This window comes from Aedes albopictus, chromosome 2, assembly GCF_035046485.1.
Source record: "Aedes albopictus strain Foshan chromosome 2, AalbF5, whole genome shotgun sequence".
NCBI lineage: Eukaryota > Metazoa > Arthropoda > Insecta > Diptera > Culicidae > Aedes > Aedes albopictus.
This window is the reverse complement of record NC_085137.1, coordinates 43,211,813-43,231,454: the sequence shown is the minus strand read 5'-3', so window position 1 is coordinate 43,231,454 and position 19,642 is coordinate 43,211,813. Positions and strand designations below refer to the sequence as shown.

Genomic DNA, 19,642 nt, shown 5'->3' with positions numbered 1-19,642 from the left:
GCATGGGTACAGATCACTTTTACATTTGACCACTTCCAGTGGGACACCTAAAACTGGTTTCGGGACATTACCGGTTATCTATAATATGGTCTTAAGCTATGTTCTTACGAATCGATCATCGTGCTATCAAAAAAGGAGTTCCAGTTGGCCTAGTGGTTAAGGCAATGGATCGCCAATCCGGAAACGGCGGGTTTGAATCCCGTTCCGGTCGGGAAAATTTTCTGGACCTCCTGGGCATAGTGTATCATTGTACTTGCCTCACAATATACAAATACATGTAGGGAGACTGAGGAGACTTGATCCCTGGGGAGACTTGTTCCCCCCATATTTTCTCGGAATCAAAAACAGTTTTCTTCTAGCATTTTTTTTTCCAAAACAACATTCCGACAGACGACAATGTTTTGGCTACAATGGATTTTAATTGTGTATTGCATTATTTTTTAATGGCTGATGGTTTGTTTTCAGACCTCCAGAAATCTTTTAGGCGATTCCGAAAAATCTCAATAACTTTGTGAAAATTGAACCAAATCGTGTCAAAATTTCACAGCACATAGTATAAATAAAATACTATCAATCCTATTTATCCAAATAAGGTTGTTATATAAATATTTCAATTAATGTAGCTTAGTGTATACAACAGTGACATGGGGAGACTTGATCCCTCGGGGATTACACACACATTATACATGTTAAAAATAAAATTCCATTTGGAAGCCTCTATTTACTCGGAATTCTAGTATATTCAATGATAAAACGTGTTGGATAATTATTATTTTATTACACGCCATAAAAAGGGGGATCAAGCCATTTTCAAAATACGGCATATCCTTAAAAATTTAAGGAAATCTTATAATTTCAAATACACCATATTCATCAAAAATGTAAGAAAACTTGAAAAGAAAATAAACAGGAAGCTTCTGGAGTTATTTTCCCTTTAAATTAAACATGTGCTCAAAAGGGGATCAATTGTGACCCATTTTTGAAAAATACATCATAAGACATGCCTCCATAAAAACACAGTTTTGAAAACTTTAACAATAATTTAAAGTCCTCCTGTTGTGTATAAACTTGCAATAGATGTTTACCTGCCATTCTGTACGAAAAATGGATCTAGTTTTGTGTTTTTTCTTAATGTTACAGGCAAATTAAGAAAAAGGGATCAAGTCTCCCCAGTCTCCCCTAATGGCAGGCAAAGAAACCCCTTGAATTGATAACTGTGGAAGTGCTCTAAAGAACACTAAGTTGAAGAGAGACAGGCCAAGTTCCAATGCGAACGTCAAGCCATAAAGAAAAAGAAATTATCATAAAAGCTGCTATTTGATGTACTGTCAAACCCCGCGTATTCATCACTCTTTAATACGACACTTTTTAATTTGTACCCGGCTCATTCGACATTTGTCGAATTAAAAAATGATCAAAATAGAGTTAGTTTATCGAATTAAAAGTTTACACAGGTAATTTGACAGCAATTATTGTCGAATTTCACATTTCACCATTTACCGATTGTCCCTGATGTGGTCTTAGACTAGTTTCATGCAAATTGTTAATCAGTTTTCCTAAAAAGTCGCAAATTGATGTAATGCATGCATGGGTTTGGTTCATTTGTGCATTTCGCCAGTTCCGGCGAGGCACTCGAATCTGGTTCCGGAACACTACCGGTAAATGTGGTCTGAGACTATTTTCTTGCTGATCGATCTTCGCGTTATCTAAGAAGCCGTTATTTAATGCGCTGCGTATATGCGTTTGGTTCCGTTCTACATTTGGCCACTTCCGTCGAGGCACCTGGAACCTGTTTCAGCACACTATTGGTTTTCCAAAGTATGGTCTATGATTTTTTTCTTGTTAATCGTTTATCAGGTTACCTAAAAAGTCATGTAATGTGTCGAATTTATGGGTTTGGTTCTCCTTTACATTTCACCACTTCCGATGGGGCAACCGGTTGCGGAACACTACCGGTTGTCCACAATATGGCCGGAGACTTTTTTTTTGCCAAATCAAAATACCTAAAAATCCGCGATTTGATGTGTCGCTTGCATGGGTTTCGTTCACTTTTATATTTGACCATTTCCAGTGGGACATCCGCAACCGGTTCCGGATCACTACCGATTCAGATATGGTCTGAAAATATTTCCCTGCTTACTGTTCATCAGGATAACAAAAAAACCACTATTTGATATGTCGCATGAATGACATTAGTTGACTTTTATACTTTGCCACCTCCGGCGGCACATCTAGAACCTGTTCCGATATGGTCTGAGAATGCTTTCCTGCTTACTGTTCATCAGGTTACCTAAAAAGCTGCGGTTTGACATGTCGCATGCATGGTTTTAGTTCAATTTTATATTGGCCACTTTCAACGAGACACCTGGAATCGGTTCCGGAACACAACCGGTTTAGATATGGTCTGAGAATATTATCCTGCTTACTGTACATCAGGATATCAAAAAAGCCACTATTTGATATGTCGCATGCATGGGTTTGGTTAACTTTTATATTTGGCCACTTCCGGCAGTACACCTGGAACCGGTTCCGGGACACTACCGGTTCAGATATGGTCTGAGAAAGTTTTCCTGATTACTGTTCATCGAGTTATCGAAAAAGCCGCGGTTTGATATGTCGCATGCATGGGTTTAGTTCACTTTTATATTTGGCCACTTCCGGCAGGACACCTGGAACCGGTTCCGGGACACTACCGGTTCAGATATGGTCTGAGACTATTTTTCTGCTCATCATTCATCAAGTTATCGAAAATGCCGTAGTTTGATGTGCCGCATGGATGGGTTTGTAGCGTTTTCATATCTGACCCCTTCCTGGGGTACCGGTCCGGAACACCTAAATGGCCATAACTCCGGAACGGCTGGACCGATCTGAACCATTTTCAATAGGAAACAGTGGGACCAGATTCCGCGTCGAATGAACCGTCGGTCATTAAAATCGGTTGAGGTTTACTGCCAAAAAGTGATGTGAGTTTTTTTGTACACATACACACATACACACACACACATACATACACACACACATACATACACACACACAGACATCACCTCAATTCGTCGAGCTGAGTCGATTGGTATATAAGACTTGACCCCTCCGGAGCCTCTATCAGATTTTCGTTTTTGGAGTGAACATATAGCCTTTCGGTACACCTTGGTGCACGAGAAAGGCAAAAACAAGAAAGAACAGCTTATGAATAAAAGAAGGGAAAATTATGATGTGCGTGTTGTTGAGTGCCATATCATTTTCAATCAGTACAACAGAAAAGAACGACCCATATTTAAAAGAAGAGCAAACCTCATTGAAGCATTGTCTCGAAAATTCCATGATAAGAGGGAATGCAAAATATCAATGAGGTGTGAAAGATTCCATGATCTTGATGTCTTCATCCATTCCCAAATTTTATCAAATCAGTAAAGGTAAAAATTATTGAACAGTCTAAAGCCTGCACATTAGCATTTCTTGTACTCAAGCTAACTTTCCGCTACTTCGTTCCACTGACTACTTCAAACAGTGGAAGCAATAAAAAAATCATCAGAAACTAATACTTAAAATACTATAATAAATATTTCGGGGAAACGTTCCATTAGGGGAAACGGTCCGTTCGGGGAATCGTTTTTCGGGGAAAATTTTTTGGGGGAATCTACATTCGGGGAACTGTTTTTCGGGGAAATGTCATACAATCCCTTCAAATAGTTTTTTTGTGAGGCCGATACAAAATTCGATTTTTCCTTATGTCACCCCACCTCGAATAATTTTGGTCGAAATTCATCATTTTGAGGTGGGACACACATGATTTATTCAAAAAAATAACAAAATTTTGGTAAACTTAGAGTCATCCAGAAAATTTCCTAACAAATCTGTTTAACGGTTTTGCCTAATTGTTTAGGCCCTTTTTATGTAAAACATTTATAGCACTGTGACAAAAGAAGAAGTTGAGATTTGTTCTGGCCTTGTAACCTTTTCTATGGATTTTTGGAAATTTTCGTCTGTTCCGTAAAGTTGTTTTTGTGCGGAAATATATCTCCCTCTCCCTTTTGGAATAATGCTCCAAGTGGAAAAAGCCTGCATCTTAACTTGGAAAAATCCTAAGCATATCTCTTGGTTGAGTCCTTGAAGAAATCCCTGGAGAAATCATGGGGGAAACACTATATAACATTTTGGAGTGATACTAGGGCTCCGCAAAAAATTATTGTTGGAAGTCCCCATGCAATTACAGCTGAGATTTCTATCCTGAGACTCAATTCTGTGATTCCTCCGAAAGTTTCTTTAGAGAATGCTTCTAGAATACTTGGCAGAGAGCTAAGAGCAATTATTGAAGAAATCCCAGAAAGAGTTTCTGGAGAATTATGGCAGGAATTTCTGTTGATATTCGAAGTGAAATTCCTAAAGAGATTAATCTGGAATAATCGCGAGAGAAATTACTAAAGAAATCCTTAGAGAAATCGCCGGACGGATTTGTGTAGAAATACTAGGAGAAACCTCTGCATCGTTCTCAGCAAGAATTTCCCTTCAGACATTAGTGGAGGAATTCCAAGAGGGTATGTCCAAAGACTTCTACATGAATTCCTGCAAGAGTGATTTAAGGCATTTCTCCATGAGTTCATTCAGGAATTCCTCCAGGTAATCCTCTGGGAATGCCCACTGGAATTCTCGCAGAAGTTCCTTCTGCGATTTCTACAGGGATTTTTTCAAAAAAAATCTCCACAAATTCATCTGGGAAATTCTTTGAGAATGCCTGTGGGGTTTCCTTCAAAAATTCCTTATGTGGTTCCTCCAGAGAGTATTCCAAACATTCTTCCAGGAATTCGTTTTGAAAATTATACAAGAATTCCTCTGGGATTACCTTTAGAAATTCTTGCTGAGATTTCCCAATAACTCTTGTTGGGATTCATCGAGCAATACCTGCTGTAACTTCTCTATGGATTCCTCCATAAATTAACCCATTTTTTTTTTCAAAGATTTCTTCAAAATTCCTCTAAAGATCCTTTTGCGAATATCTCTTCATATTCTTACTGGAAATCCTCTTCCTTTGAGAATCTCTCTTGGGATTACTTCTGAAATGCTGATTTTTTTCAGGAATTCATGGTTGGGAATTTTTCAAGAAGTCTTGCAGGGATACTTCAAGCGATAGTTAGTTCCCTACTCAAGAAACAGAACAAGCTGAATAACAGGTTCTTAAACTAAAGTTAGCTTAAGAGTGGTTTGTTCCACTGATATACAGCAAAAATGGTTGTTGGGTAGTTAGTAGTTGGGTAGTTCTAGTAGAAACCCATCAGGTATTGCAGGATGAATTTCAAAAGGATTTCTCAAAAGATTTCTCTAGGTCGTGGAATTCCTCTTAGGATACCTGATGGAGATCCTCCCAAAATTCCTTATAGGATTTCTCCGGGAGCTTCCCTAGGAATCCCTGAATTCTTCTAGGAATCACTTTTTGTTTACCAACAAATTCATTTTCAGAATTCATTTGCAATTCTTGCTGGGATTTTTCAAGGATTTTGAGCTGAAATATCTTCAATAAATACTCTTGAGAGTTCTCCAGAAATTCCTGTATGATTTCCTGGGAAACCCAGAAAAACTCATCGAGGAATGCTGCCAGTAATGTCATCACGAATCCAATCAGCAGGCCTGAGCCAATCCCAGTAGTAGTTCCCTAACCCTCTACTTCCCATGGCTGCTCTAGAGCACCATCGACTTTCGATAAACTCGAGACAAACGAAATTAGATGAATGCAATAGTTCTAAGAATATGATTGTAACCTCATATGGTAAAATCAATAGCCAGCTACTTGTTTCAAAAGAGGAACTATTGATAACACTAGTTTACAGCATTTTTGAACTCGGTAAGCTGATGATCATTTTTGGTGTAGAATCATGCCCTGAGTTCGAAAACGCGAAAGAAAAAAATTACAGTAGAGCGGAAATTTTTTCGACTTTCCATACAAGGCTGATGATTTGAAATCGATTTTTGTTCTATTTTTAAGCAAAGTCGCTCACTTCAAACATCTCATTCTCCGTGATCAATACTCCGATTGAGCTGATTTTTTTACTGTAACTCGCCTACATATGATATGTCAAATAAACGTCGAGAAATAATTTTTTAGTTGTTTTTTTCTTATTGAAAAAAAAATACATTTCTTCAAAAAATTTTGAGAATATTGCTAAAATTTAAGAAGATCGTCCCTAAAACTCGCCAATATCTTGAATTTCATCAATCTGACGCAAAAGCTGTATTCAGATGATCGAATGGTATTGTATTCAGCTTTTAATTTATGGAAAAAGATTTAAAATTGGTTGAACAAAACGCAATATATTTAAATTTTAGTAAATTACATATTTTGAAAAGTTGCAAAACTCGATATTGAGCTAAAACTCAAAAACTGTTCTACTTTAAATTTTTTGAAGGTCGGTTTCGAAATCAGCACTAAATTGTGCTTCAAAAATTTTGGTCGTTGACAAAAGTTCACGACTTTCGTTTTATTTTGTAAACTTGTGTAATCAATCAAAATACTATTGATTTACAACAAAAAAAAAATCCGTTGATTTCGAAAAGTTTGACCAATTTGCAATAACTTTTGATCCAACACTTTTTTCGGAAGCGCTTTCTTGGCATAGAAACAGTTCTTCAAAGCCGTGGGAAACTCATGAGGATTGTCAAAAGTATTACTTCATTTCGGGAGAAATCCATGCATAAATTACAGCAGAAATTACTGGAGAAATCCCAGCTAGAAATTCTATTGGTAATGCCACAAGATTTCATGGATAAATCCTTGCAGTTATTTATGGAGTAATCTCAAGAGGAATTCCTGGAGGAATTCTTGGAAAAATCTCTGAACAGCTGAAGTATCTTTGCAGAAATCACTTGAAGAACTATTGCGATATTTTTTTTGGAAAAATACCTGCTAGAAATCATGAAAACATTCCTGGATAAATCCCTGGACAAATCACAGGAGGAATTCCAGGACGAACTTCAAGTGGACTCCCTGGAGAAATCTCAGGAGAAATGCCTGGAGGAATCTTTGGAGGGCATTGCTAGAGGCAAGCCAAAAAAAAAACGTTGAAGAAATCCTCTTGGAATTCCTTAAAAAATGCCTGAAGGGATACCTTTAAAGTGTAAACAACCTTGTTGGGATTGCTTCAGAGGTTTTTGCAAGTATTCCTCTACATGTCCCCTGATTATCCAAGGATTCCTCCAAAGATTTCTCAAGAGATTGCCATAGAAATTCCTCTTTGTAATTTCTACAATGATTTCTTAAAAGAATCCTTTAGGAATCTCTTTCAGAGTATCAGCGAATATTTCTAGGAAAACTTGGGAACTCTTGATGGGATTTTCTCAGGCATTTTAGTGTAGATTTCTCCAGTTATTCCTGTTAGGAATCTCCAAAAAGATTATCAGCAGGAATTGCCTGTGACATCACAGCTTCTTTTCTTAGTCCTTAACAAATACGATAATGAGAAGGATGGGAGACTGCTTTGCAGACTTACCAGATCAGGATTAGAAGAGAAAAATCTTTGTAAAAATACCAAAAAAAAACTATAAGAGAAACATGAGAGAAATCAATGAAAGAATCCCAGTAAGTAAAATCGCTTGAACCACTGATGATTCTCATGGAGAGATCCCAGCAAAAAAACCCTTGAAGAATCCCGAGAGAAAACCCTGAAAGAATTCTGGAGAAATCTCAAACAAAATTCTTAAAAGAATCTCAGGAAAATTCCCGAAAAAAATCACAAAAAGCTTAGGTGCCTAATGCATCCCGGAAAGAATTTCGGTTGGAATCAACGAAGCAACCTTGGAAAAATGCCTGTAAAATCCCAGAATAAATCTCGGGGGAAATTTGCTAAGAAATCCCGGAACGAGTCCCTGAACGAATCCTTGAGGATCGCTGGAAGGACCCCCGTTTTTCCCAGGAGGAATCCCTGAGGAAATCCTTGGAAGAGTTCTAGAAAAAAAATCTCATAAGAAAGCTCAAAGAGAATTTCGGGAGGGATCTACGAAGGAATCCCGAGAAAAATCCCAGGTGGAGTTCCAGAAGGATTTCCGGTAAAATCCCGGAGGAAGTTCTTGGAAGGAATTCTGAGAGAAATTCCAGGAGAATTCCTAAAACAAATCCCTTCAAGAGGATTCTCTAAAGGTATAACGAGCAAAATCGTAGTAGAAATCCAAGAAGAAATATTGAGAAGAATCACTGAACAGAGAACCATTTTGACACACGGTTCTTACCCACTTTAAGGGTTATGTGGATGGATTTGTAACTAAACCACATTACCGTTGTAAGTTATAAACTAAATAAACATATTGGAAAAAAATTGTATATTTAGTGAGAAAATTTCCATCCAGAGATCATTTGAATAGAAATTTCACATCTACGTGAACAACTCTACCGAAGACATAACCCAAGTAACACACATGTTATATAAAAGTAACGACAGCGCAAGTTTTGGTTGTATAGAAGTTTATTTTACGTTATTTCAACACAATGTTAGAATTACGTAAAATAAACTTCTATACAACCAAAACTTGCGCTGTCGTAACTCTATTATAACATGTGTGTTGCTTGGGAAACTTTATTTTTTAAACCATGAAAAACATCAGGAAAACAAATTTATTTCATGTTTAACCTTCCTTGTGCATTGCCCAAGGTTCATTTTTTACCCTAAACGTACACTACGTCAGAGAGCTGCTCACAACGTGATGCATTAGGAAGGTTAAAATTGTACTCCTAGAACACGGCCATATAAAATGCAGTAAAGTTTGCGCTACCTAAAGTGCAATTTCTGAAATATTGTTTTTACAATGTGCAAAGTATCTAAAACCAGAACAAATCTGAAGACAGTGTGATAGAATATCGCGTAATTTTCAATATTCACTTCGAAAGTACATACTGTCTTATAAAAAGCACGCTGGGCTGATTTTGATTTAGTTGAGTACACGAACACAAATTCCTGTGCTCAAAATTTGACAAGATTTTTTTTCAAATATGTTCAAGAATGTTTGGAAACTAATCACGTCTTAGAAATACTGATGGCATCCTTGTTGAAGCAGGTTAAACTTTAAATCTGAATGGAATTCCTTTAAATTTTGAGAAATTTTCAAATAAAATCAGTACAACAATGCATGCAATATTTACCAAGTAATTTCAAAATATGTAGTTGTTTTTTTAGAAGACCAAATAATAACAATTTGAGATATTCTGAAATTCAAAAATAAGATATAAAATCTAGTTGTACTCCTGAAAGTTCATTGTTTTGTTTTCTTGTTGAAATGTAAAATGTGTCATAAGTTAATTTTTTATAGGATTTCTTTGGAACTTTCAGTAGAGCGTGTTCACTAGTAACAAAACATTCTATTAGACGCTAAACAAACTCTAGAAAGTGGGATGTTATGCCAATAATATACTAAAATGAATTAAAATTCACAAAATTTTACGTCAATTTTTACAAGTTATTACTATGAATCACAGTTTCTGTTTTTTTTTCATTCCAGTTTATCAAAATTACGGGTTTTCCTTCAAATGGACTTCAGTGAGTTTGTCGAGAGTGGGATTCGATCCCAGGTCCTCGGCGTGATAGTCACGTGGTTTAACCATCACACCAGATCCCCTCCACATTTCATATTGATAAATTCAAGTATGTATTGGGGTAGATGTATCGGTTTGGTATGTTTCTCTATATTGACCTTGCTGTGTTATACCACAGTCTAGATTTGCATTGTTATATTCAATAAATTTGTAATATAATTTGATGAAACAACTATTCAATAATTATCGTACACAGAAAAAAAATAATGACATTTATACGTCATGTATGCTTCATTTTAGTCATGTCACCTTAGTGTTATGATGGTTTACATGATATATAATGCAAATTTGTGTTACATGTCATGTAAACACTCAGATCCATGCTGAATTATATGACATATAATGACATTAAATTACATGACATATAAAGTTTACATGATATTCTATTACTTTTATATGATGTCATGTAAACTTCTGTTAAATCCCACGCTTCAATTATGGGAATTTATCAGTCACAGAATTTTACACTCTTTTTTCGATCAGTGTATGAAAAATGACTGTTTTTTTTATTAATGGAGCACATTTCAATTCCCTACAACGCAAAAACCTTTTCCTCACTGACTCTATCGGTGTTCCCATATTTTATTCTGGCCACACCGAGCACACCACAGAATCATCGCCGTTGCCCTGCTGCATTTGGATTGCACACTTTAATTCAATTGGATTTTCACCTTTTCCTTCGACTTTTTTTTACTTTTCCAACAACCGGCGACGGAGCAGATGCACCCGAAGAATATCTTCTCCGCGAGATTTCAACGTGCTACAACGCCCTATAACGGACGGATGTCGTCGTCGGGAAAATATGCTCCTGTACCTTCGGAACAGCTGTTGTAGTTGCACCACCTGCCGCCGGCAGTGGTGTGGTGGGGCGATACCAAGACGAACTTAATTTTTATGTTCTGCCAGAAAATTGGATAGGTGTAAAAGTGCTGATCTGGAAAGGAAAAGAAAAGAAAAGAAAGCTGCATTATTGAATTTGTCCGACCGGGCTGCACACGGTTGACTGATCAATGGCGACGTGTGCTTGGAATGATGAGGATTGGATTGGAAGGGTACTGACTGGATTGCTGGTGGATTTTTATTTGGTGAAAATATGTTAAGATGGAAAAAGAGAGGTGGGACGCTTTTCAATTACTTGTCCTCTACCTAGGTATATGTGCGAGTAGATGCCTTCATGCTGATAACAAAAACAAAACACAGTGTGTTTCACGTAACAATGGATAATGTTCAAAAAATGCGATTAGATTTCGAATGAAAACAATGTTCGAATTATAGTTATGTAAATAGTGTACAAGATTTGGACAAAACAAAGCTGATGTTCCACCTCCACATAGACACGATAACATTTTTATAAGCCTCAAGTTTATCGTACCCACGTAACTGTAGCTACCAGGAGTGGGGCCATGGAACAAAACATAGTCACTTGGATGAGAAACACATTATATGGGCTGCTACTTCTCACAATTTTCGCATTCCATTAAAGATCGATTTTGATGTTTTATCGAAACAATAGTAACAAAGAGAATATTAATAATGATAAAAAATTGCCATTTCTATCTTATAGAGAAGCATGACAAAAAGTTTATAAATTTTCAAGAGCAACCAAGCAAACCACAATAATGAATATTTTTCATCTCCTGCATGAAGAATTTCGAAAACCACCAACCGAACCATAAAATCGGATGTTTTATTAACTGGTGTATCCCCGAAACCATCCCTTTCATTCGAACGGCGGGCAACACATGAAACCGATACCCACGCAGAGCGTTCATCAAGTCAAACAATTGCCGCTTGCCTCGAAGCCCGGAGAAAAACTTCCTGACAGCAAATTTTCACGCACCACAAATCTCGAATAACTTTTCCTGAGCGTGGCGCAGCAGCAGAGAAAGAAACTTTACATTCCACAATTTATCCCTCGTCGTATCCTAATCACCGCCGCCGTGGTCCTCCGTGTCTGCCGGAGTGAGGTGTGGTGTGGACCCCCGAGGGGTGATGGCATCTCGCCCGTCACACCCATCTCGCACCTCGAAACTGCAAAGCGTGACCCTGAGCAGGGTCTGTGTCTTTCTGGTCGTCTGTCTGGTCGCACACAACAGCTTTTGAGGGCGAGCCATAATTTTCGCTCTTTTTTGCACACGCTTGAACACAATAGGACAGTACTAGGTAGCAGCAGCAGCAGTAGTCAACTAGCCGCATGAAAACAGCAGTTTTAAAGCCAATTTAGATGCAAATGAATAAAGTCGAAAACTTTCCGGACCATAACTTGGAGAGAGCTGCCCTCCGACAGGATACGGTTCGAGTGCGATTACAATAAGTAGACACACGCGACCTTTTAAAATTGGAGCAGATTTGTGCTATCACAGCCTAGAACTTTTTTTTTACTGAGTAAGGGATAATTAGCATAGGTCAGTTTCACATTTTCGCGAAACATACAGCCTTTCCATAGAAATGTGATCAAGTTGATCTCTAAGGCCTGAAGTATACACAGAGTCAAATATAAGACAAAGGATGAACTCAAGAAACACTAATGAAAATGTGGTAGAGTCAAACAAGATGTTTGAGCATTGGCTTCTTTTTGGACAAATATTTGACCAGGTGAACTGGAATCTTAAATAATGTGATACTTGGAGGATTTGTAGTAAATAAAGCATTGTCCATGGATTCCTCCAAAGATTCTTTCAAGAATTCCTCGAGGGGTTCACCAGACAAATTTCTCCGGGAATTTCTCCTGGGCTATCTTGGTTGGGATACGACTGGGATGATTTTGCTTCGGAATGTTGGCTTTGCAGTCTTTTGGGGCAATCGAAAACACTAGTTTATGATTTTTCCCGACGTTTCGGACCCTATGGGACCTGGGTTATCTTTGGAGGTTCCTCAGTACAAACAAATCTTTAGGAGTCCATCCAAGGATTCTTTCAATAATAAGTCGAGAAATTACTACAGACATGAATTCCTTCAGATTTTTTTCCAGGCATTCCTACAGAAATTCTTCCAGATATTCGTTAAGAAAGCTCTCCTGGGATTCCCAAAGGAATTCCCCTTGGGATTACTTCCGGGATTCCTCATTGGGTTCCTTCAGGAATTTCTCCAGGGATTCGTTCTGAAACGGCTACAGGGATTCCTACAGGGATTCCTACAGGAAATCCTCCACGAACTTTTCAAAGGATTCCTTCAGGGTTTCTTCAAGAATTCCTTCTATGATTTATTCAGTACTTCTTCCTTGGGAACTCTTCCAAGCATTCCTCCAAAAATTCCTCAAGTTCAGAAGTTCTAATGATTCCTACAACAATTCTTCAAGGGATTTATCTAGGCATTTCTCCAGAGATTTTTCAAGCAATTCAAGCAATTGAGATTCTTCCGGTAGTTGCTCTACAGATTCCTCCAGGAATTCCTACAGGGATTCCTCCTTGGATTCCTCCAAACGTTCCTCCTGAGATTCCTCCAGGTATTCTTCCTGGAATTGCTCCAGGGATTATCCAAGGAATTCCTCCAGGGATTTCTCCCGGCATTCCTCCAGGAAATTCATCATGGAATTTTTGCAGGGATTCCTCCAGGAATTCTTCTATAGATTCTTTCAGGAATTCCTCTAAAGTTTCCTTCAGGAATTCCTACAGGTATATCTTCGGGAACTTCTACAGTAATTGTCCAGACATTCTTCTTGGCATTCCTTCAGGAATTTCTCTATGGAATCCCTTAGGAATTGCGCTAGGGGTTCCTCCAGGGATTCCTCTAGACTTGCCTCCAGGAATTCCTCCAGATATTTCTCCAGGTGAACTTCCAGGTATTCTACCAGGAATTTTTCAAGGAATTCCTCCAGTGACTCCCCCAGGAATTCCTACAGAAAACTCTCCATGAATTGATCGAAGAATCCTGCTTGGAATGCCTCCAGAAATTCCTAAAGCAATTTCTCTTGGAATTTCTTTAGGAAATTATCCAAGAAATTCTCTAAGTATTCCACTCGGGATTCGTCTAGGCATTCCTCTAGGCATTCCTGCAGGATTTATTCCTAGGATTTTTCCAGGAACTCCTCCAAGAATTCCTCCAGGAATTAGCAATTTCCTCGGGGAATTTTATTGGGTTAAGGTGACAGACGATGGAAGATGATCTGGGATAGCACTTTGTAGGCAGCATTCAAAATAGTGATCGCCCTGAAGTTCTCACATTCCAAATGGTCGCCTTTCTTGTGAATGGGGCAGATTACCCCTTCCTTCCACTCTTCCGGTAGCTGTTCGATTTCCTAAATCCTGACTATCAGTCGATGCAGACAGGTGGCCAACTTTTCTGGGCCCATCTTGATGAGTTCAGCTGCGATACCATCACCAGCTGCTTTGTTGGTTTTGAGCTGGTGAATGGCATCCTTAACTTCCCTCAGCGTGGGAGTTGGTTCATTTCCGTCCTCCGCTGCACTGGCGTCGTCGTTTCCTCCGTTGCCGTGGGCTCCCGTGCCTACGTTCTCCATGCCGTTCGGGTGCTGATCGAAGTGCTGCTTCCACCTTTCGATCACCTCACGTCCGTCCGTCAAGAGGCCTGCTTCTTTATTCCTGCATATTTTGGCTCGCGGCACGAAGCCGTTGCGGGATGCGTTGAGCTTCTGATACAACTTCCGTGTTTCTTGGGAACGGCACAGAAGTTTCATTCCTTCACACTCCGCTTCTTCCAGGCGGCGCTTTTTCTCCCGAAAGGGGCGGGTCTGCTGTTTCCGCTTCTGTTTATAACGTTCTACGTTCTGTCGAGTCCCTTGCTGCAGCATTACCGCCCCCGCTGCATTCTTCTCCTCCAAAACCGTTCTGCATTCTTCGTCGAACCATTCGTTCCGTCGATTCCGTTCCACGTACCCGATGGTGCTCTCGGCTGCGTCGTTGATTGCTGCTTTCACTGTACTCCAGCAGTCCTCTAGAGGGGCCTCATCAAGCTCGCCCTCGTCTGACAACGCGGCCTCGAGATTCTGCGCGTATGCTGAGGCGACATCCGGATGTATCAGTCTTTCTAGGTTGTACCGAGCCGGATCATAAGCTAGTCCTTTTTTAATGGTGAAAATGTCATCGCTCTTTCTGCAATGCTAATATCTCCAAAACCATTAAGTGTAATGTGCTCAGATGTTGTTAACCATGGTATGAGGAAGTGTCCCCGGAAGATTAAAATTTGGAATCCTAATCAGACTCAGGGTCTCAAGACACTACAACGATGACCCGATTGTGAGACAAATACGCCGAGAGAGCTGATACTAAAATTTACTACCTTTCATGGGCGTAGCCAGCGGGAGCATGGGGGAGGGGGTGTGCCCCCTCTGACCGCCGTTCTCAAATTGGAGTTAACTCAAGATTATCAATAATTCAGTGTTCAAGAAAAAAGTTCTTAAGAAAAAAACCCTTCCAATTATTTAGGATTTTATCCATTACTATCAAACTTGGTTTTATCTAAAACCATAAGTTATTTCGCCAAGTATTTCTCAAAGATACCATTCCAAACTTATCATAGAATTTCACCAAATAACAAGCTTGGTTTAATGGCAAGATTTTGTGATTTTCATTCAAGGACTACAAGAGCAACATGTCAAATTTTCCGGATATGCCGGAATTCCTCCATGGACGTCTTACGGCTCTCCGATGGTGATTGTTCATAAGCTTGTTCCAAGAAATGTTTCAGGAATTCCTCCCACGATTCCTTTAGATATGTTTACAGATACTTCTGCAAGGCTACATCCACGAATTCACCCAGGAATTTTCTCAGTGATTCCATCATGGATTCACTCCAGAGATTCCTTCATGAATTCCTCTAGGGGTTTCACCAAACCAATTTTCCCGGGAATTTCCCCTGGGCTATCGCCAGAGGTTCCTCAGTGATTGTTGCAGTGCTAGTTTCCATTCAGGAATTTCTCCAAAGATTAAAAAAAAACACGTGAGATACTTTTTCCAGAGATATTTCAGGGATTTCACCATTATTCCTTCAAAGATTTTGAAAGAGATTGCTCCAATAATTCCGTGTGGAATAATAAGAAATATTTTTTCTACAAATTCTTTTAGAATATTCATTCAAGAATTCCTTAAAACGTTTATACAAAAAAATCTTAAGGATTTCGTCCAAGGATACATTCAATAATGAGTCGAGAAATTTCTACTGACATGGATTCCTTCAGATTTTTTTCCAGGTATTCCTACAGAAATTCTTCCTGGAATTCGTTAAGGAAGCTCTCCTGGAATTCATAAAGCAAATCCTCTTGGGATTGCTTCCGGGATTCCTCATGGGATTCCTTCAGGGGTTCCTCTAGCGATTCGTTCTGTAATTCATGCAGGGATTCGTTCAGGAAATGCTACAGAGATTCCTACAGGAGTTCTTCCACGAACTCTTTGTAGGATTTTTTCAAGATTTTTCCAAGAATTACATCTATGATTCATTCAGTACTTCCTCCTCGGGTTTCTTCAGCAATTCTTCTTGGAACTTTAGCACGAATTTCTCTAAAATTCCTCCAGGGATTCATCTGGGTGGCCTTGTAGGGATTCCTACAGCAATTCCTCTAGAGATTCTTCTCCAGTCATTTCTCCAGAGATTTCACAAGGAATTCCTCTGAAGATTTTTCCAGAAGTTGCTCTACAGATCCATCCATGAATTCTTACAGGGTTTCTCCTCCAGAAATTCCTGAGATTACAGGGATTCCTCCAGGAATTTCTCCAGGGATTCCTCCAATAATTTCCTCCGAGAAATTCATCAGGGCATTTATGCAGGGATTCCTCCAGGAATTTCTCTAAAGATTCCTCCAGGAATTCCTACAGGCATTTCTTTGGGAATTCCTACAGGAATTGTTCCAGACATTCTTCATTGAATTCCTCTATAGCATCCCTTAGGAATTGCGCTAGGGTTTCCTCCAGGGATTCTTCAAGGATTGCCTCCAGAAATTCTTCCTTGTATTTCTCCAGGAATTCCTCGAGAAATTCCTCCAGGTATTCCTTCAGATATTCCTGCAGGTATTATTCCAGGTATTTGTCCAGGAATTTCTCCAGGTATTCCTCCAGAAATTCATCCAGTGGCTAATCCAGGAATTCCTACAGAAATCCCTCCAGGAATTCAATAAGAAATTCGTAAAGCAATTTCTCTAGGAATTTCTTTGGGAAATCCTCCAAGAAATTCTCCAAGGTTTCCTTCAGAAAATCCCCCAGGAATTCTTCCAAGAATACCTGTAGGGATTTCTCCAAGATCTCCTCTATTCCTACAGAAATACAAACTGGAATTCCTACAAGAATTTCTCGAGATATGCCACCAGGCATTCCTTCAGAAGTTTCTTCAGGGATTCCTAAAGGAATTCCTCAAGAGATTTTTCTTAGGATTCTATTCGGGATTCGTCCAGGAATTCCTCTAGGAATCCCTCCAAAAACTCCTCCAGAAATTTCCACAGAAATTTCTTCAGGAATTGGTAAAGGGATTTCTCCAGGAATTCGCTCAAAAATTCGTACAGCAATTCCTTCAGACATTTTTCGGGAATTCCTCCAGGCATTCCTGGGGGTGAAGCTCAGGTAAAATATTATCTCCTGGGCGCCCATTAAAAACACCACCCCCGGCGAAGACTGGCGCTCGAGCCTAGCTATTTAGCACTGTAGTTGGAGGAAATGCCAATGCAGAACCCGTAGCTTCCGGGAAGGTATGCCCAGCTCCCTGGGTTAGTGGGTTGGTGTCAGGCCCTGCGAGCCAGCCGTAAAAAAGACTAGCACCGGAAAATCAACAAGAGAAGAATGCGAACCGATACCAATGGCGACGACCACAGCGACGAAAAGGGACTTACGATTGGAAGCTCGGTACGTGGAACTGCAGATCTCTCAACTTCATCGGGAGCATCCGCATACTCGCCGATATACTGAAGGACCGCGGGTTCGGAATCGTAGCGCTGCAGGAGGTGTGTTGGACAGCATCTATGGTGCGAACGTTTAGAGGTAATCATACCATCTACCAGAGTTGCGGCAACACACGTGAGCTGGGAACAGCTTTTATAGTGATGGGCGACATGCAGAGGCGCGTGATCGGTTGGTGGCCGATCGACGAAAGAATGTGCAGGTTGAGGATCAAGGGCCGATTCTTCAACATTACCATAATAAACGTGCACAGCCCTCACTCCGGAAGCACTGATGATGACAAAGACGCATTTTACGCGCAGCTCGAACGCGAGTACGACCGCTGCCCAAACCACGACGTCAAGATCATCATAGGGGATCTAAACGCTCAGGTAGGCCAGGAGGAGGAATTCAGACCGACGATTGGAAAGTTCAGCGCCCACCAGCTGACGAACGAAAATGGCCTACGCCTCATCGATTTCGCCGCCTCCAAGAACATGGCCATTCGTAGCACCTTCTTCCAGCACAGCCTCCCGTATCGTTACACCTGGAGATCACCACAACAAACGGAATCGCAAATCGACCACGTTCTGATTGATGGACGGCACTTCTCCGACATTATCGACGTCAGGACCTATCGTGGCGCTAATATCGACTCCGATCACTACCTGGTGATGGTTAAACTGCGCCCAAAACTCTCCGTTGTTAACAACGTACATTACCGGCGGCCGCCCCGGTACGATCTAGAGCGACTGAAGCAACCGGATGTCGCCACCGCATACGTGCAGAATCTCGAGGCAGCGTTGCCGGACGAGGGTGTGCTCGATGTGGCCCCTCTAGAGGACTGCTGGAATACAGTGAAAGCAGCCATTAACAACGCAGCCGAGAGCACTATCGGGAACGTAGAACGGAGTCGACGAAACGATTGGTTCGACGAGGAGTGCAGAGCGGTTCTGGAGGAGAAGGATGCAGCGCGGGCGGTAATGCTGCAGCATGGAACCCGACAGAATATGGAGCGATACAGACAGAAGCGGAAGCAGCAGACCCGTCTCTTCCGGGAGAAAAAGCGTCGCCTGGAAGAAACGGAGTGCGAGGAAGTGGAACTGCTGTGCCGTTCACAGGAAACACGCAAGCTCTACCAGAAGCTCAACGCATCCCGCAAAGGCTACGTGCCGCAGCCGAAATATGCAGGGATAAGGAAGGGAGCCTCCTGACGGACAAACGTGAGGTGATCGAAAGGTGGAAGCAGCACTTCGACGAGCACCTGAATGGCGAAGAGAATGTAGGCATGGAGGACCAAGGCAGCGGAGGAAATGACTATGTTGGTGCAGCAGAAGACGGGAACGAACCAACTCCCACGCTGAGGGAAGTTAAGGATGCCATCCATCAGCTCAAAAACAACAAAGCGGCTGGTAAGGACGGTATCGCAGCAGAACTCATCAAGATGGGCCCGGAAAAGTTGGCCACCTGTCTGCACCAGTTAGTAGTCAAGATCTGGGAAACCGAACAGCTACCGGAGGAGTGGAAGGAAGAGATAATCTGTCCCATCCACAAGAATGGCGACAAGTTAATGTGTGAGAACTTTCGAGCGATCACCGTTTTGAATGCCGCCTACAAAGTGCTATCCCAGATCATCTTCCGTCGTCTTTCACCTAAAGTAAATGAGTTCGTGGGAAGTTACCAAGCCGGTTTCATCGACGGCCGGTCGACAACGGACCAGATCTTCACCGTACGGCAAATCCTCCAGAAATGCCGTGAATACCAGGTCCCAACCCAAGTAACACACATGTTATATAAAAGTTACGACAGCGCAAGTTTTGGTTGTATAGAAGTTTATTTTACGTTATTTCAACACAATGTTAGAATTGCGTAAAATAAACTTCTATACAACCAAAACTTGCGCTGTCGTAACTCCATTATATCATGTGTGTTGCTTGGGAACGCATCACCTGTTCATCGACTTCAAAGCGGCATACGACAGTATCGACCGCACAGAGCTATGGAAAATTATGGACGAGAACAGCTTTCCCGGAAAGCTGACTAGACTGATAAGAGCAACGATGGACGGTGTGCAGAACAGCGTAAGGATTTCGGGTGAGCTATCCAGTTCATTTGAATCTCGACGGGGACTACGACAAGGTGATGGACTTTCCTGCCTACTATTCAACATCGCCCTGGAAGGTGTTATGCGACGAGCCGGGCTCAACAGCCGGGGTACGATCTTCACGAAATCCAGCCAATTTGTTTGTTT

General features: G+C 40.7%; 1 protein-coding gene across 1 annotated transcript in view; it reads right to left on the bottom strand.

Annotated features, from left to right (window-relative positions):
* The window catches only part of LOC109421347 (uncharacterized), a 491,813-nt gene that overhangs the window by 326,891 nt on the left and 145,280 nt on the right, over positions 1–19,642 (bottom strand). The window contains exon 2 of the mRNA XM_062849572.1: positions 10,386–10,505. The gene's annotated coding sequence lies outside the window, so the exon portion shown is untranslated. The remainder of the gene's footprint in view (positions 1–10,385; positions 10,506–19,642) is intronic.